Here is a 2,500-nt window from a genome sequence, read left to right on the forward strand (position 1 = left end):
TGGAAAACTCACCAAGTCTCGATTCTGCCACCTCCTACCTCTGTGCAGATACCCCGCCAACCCCCAAGGACAGAAATGACAAGTGTCAAGTTGGCGGGGCGTCGGGCCACCTGCTGCCGGCCATGAGCATCCAAATCCCCGCAAAAGGGGCATTTTCATTTCTTCATCGGGACTTCCGGCAATTTCCGAGGTTCAACTCATTAACGTTGTTCGCAGACACTTGCCAGAAAATGCAAGTGGCCACTTTGCCGGGCCGACTCGCTTGCCCAAGCGGGAAACCATCAACCGAAGGCCCGGTAAGGCGGCCGAATCTGACCTCATAGACTTCCACACAACGGGACTTTTGACTTTCCCGGCCGCGGGTGGCCTCCACCCGGCCTCAGCCATCAGCCCTGCCTGCCTCCAGCCGCCTTCTGGTTAATGAGTTATCCAGCCTGGCACTTCGGTTGCGCCAGCGAGACCAAGTCTCGGCTTTGGTTAATGATTTGAGCCGAACCGACCTGCCCCCCGCCACCGCGGGCTGAACTCGGCAAGGTCTGCCGATTTCCCGACTCCTTTCGGGGCCTAATCGGGTCGCGCGAGCCGCCTGGCGCGATCGGGGCCCATGCCCCGGCCTCTGCCAGGCCTCGGGCAGCCGCTTTTGAAGCCCGACCAAAAACCCGAAAAATGGGCAAAAAGGGAATAAATTCCCGCCCAAAAAGGGTGAATAGTCGGTTGGGCGGCAGCCCTGGTCGGTCTCTGCAGACCTGGAGGCTCGAGACGTTTGTTTGGAAAACTCACCAAGTCTCGATTCTGCCACCTCCTACCTCTGTGCAGATACCCCGCCAACCCCCAAGGACAGAAATGACAAGTGTCAAGTTGGCGGGGCGTCGGGCCACCTGCTGCCGGCCATGAGCATCCAAATCCCCGCAAAAGGGGCATTTTCATTTCTTCATCGGGACTTCCGACAATTGCCGAGGTTCAACTCATTAACGTTGTTCGCAGACACTTGCCAGAAAATGCAAGTGGCCACTTTGCCGGGCCGACTCGCTTGCCCAAGCGGGAAACCATCAACCGCAGGCCCGGTAAGGCGGCCGAATCTGACCTCATAGACTTCCACACAACGGGACTTTTGACTTTCCCGGCCGCGGGTGGCCTCCACCCGGCCTCAGCCATCAGCCCTGCCTGCCTCCAGCCGCCTTCTGGTTAATGAGTTATCCAGCCTGGCACTTCGGTTGCGCCAGCGAGACCAAGTCTCGGCTTTGGTTAATGATTTGAGCCGAACCGACCTGCCCCCGCCTCCCCCGGGCTGAACTCGGGCAGGTCTGCCGATTTCCCGACTCCTTTCGGGGCCTAATCGGGTCGCGCGAGCCGCCTGGCGCGACCGGGGACATGCCCCGGCCTCTGCCAGGCCTCGGGCTGCCGTTTTTGAAGCCCGACCAAAAACCCGAAAAATGGACAAAAATGGAAAAAATTCCCGCCCAAAAAGGGTGAATAGTCGGTTGGGCGGCAGCCCTGGTCGGTCTCTGCAGACCTGGAGGCTCGAGACGTGACTTTGGAAAACTCACCAATTCTCGATCAGCCACCTCCTACCTCTGTGCAGGTACCCCGCCAACCCCCAAGGACAGAAATGACAAGTGTCAAGTTGGCGGGACGGATTTGACTTCGGTCGCCGAGCCCTGGAACTAATTTCCCGCAAACGGCTTCGGATTTAGCTCCATCCAGACTTCCGGGACGAAACTTGACAGGCCGTATCTCCGCACTCCCGGAGCGCAGCCGCACCGTTCCGGCACCCATCGACGCGGCTGGCCGAGCCCGAGCGAACGCACCCCACGGCGGACGGCTAGGCCTTTCCGATTTTTTCACCCTTTTTCCCGAAAAGATTCCAACTGGCAGGGACATTCGCCCGACGGCTTAAAGACATGCCCTTCTGCCACACTAACGTCCCCGCCTTCGTTTGGCTATGTTGGCTTCGTCATTTCCGTCTTTTATTAAAGATACCATCTTAACACGCCGGTTAACCATTTGCCAGAGTTTTCGGTTAATGGTTTGCCACCTTCAACCCATTTGGTTAACCATTTGCCGCCGACAATTTTCAGTTCATCAGTTGCCACATTCAGACTTTCTTCTCCGGTTGCATTTCGCGGACTTCCAGCGCGCTCGGCTTCGGGTCGGCCCGCAGGAATGTGGTAGCGTTCGATGCCGCTTGCCTTCCTCTTCCCCGCGCCGCGCACCCGACGAGCACAGCTGGCCCACCAGCGGAGATAGCCGTCGGAAAGCGGTCTCCAGCCAACGGCTGCACCTCCGCCGGCCAAAGAGCCGGCCGCACGCCGTCGCTGGCCTCCGGTGCGACCCGTCCGGCCGCAGCGGACGCTCTTTACCCGCGCCAGTTGCCACGTTGCGTCGTCATGTTACTGCCCAAAGACTGCAGCGGATGCCGGTTGCCCGGCGGGCCAAGCGGCCTAGCGACGCCGTGCCTCGTCCATGCGGGAGCGGGCTGACACCGCCGCCTGCGGGGTCG

Source organism: Pristiophorus japonicus, unplaced genomic scaffold, assembly GCF_044704955.1.
Source record: "Pristiophorus japonicus isolate sPriJap1 unplaced genomic scaffold, sPriJap1.hap1 HAP1_SCAFFOLD_1542, whole genome shotgun sequence".
In the NCBI taxonomy this organism is placed as follows: Eukaryota; Metazoa; Chordata; class Chondrichthyes; family Pristiophoridae; genus Pristiophorus; species Pristiophorus japonicus.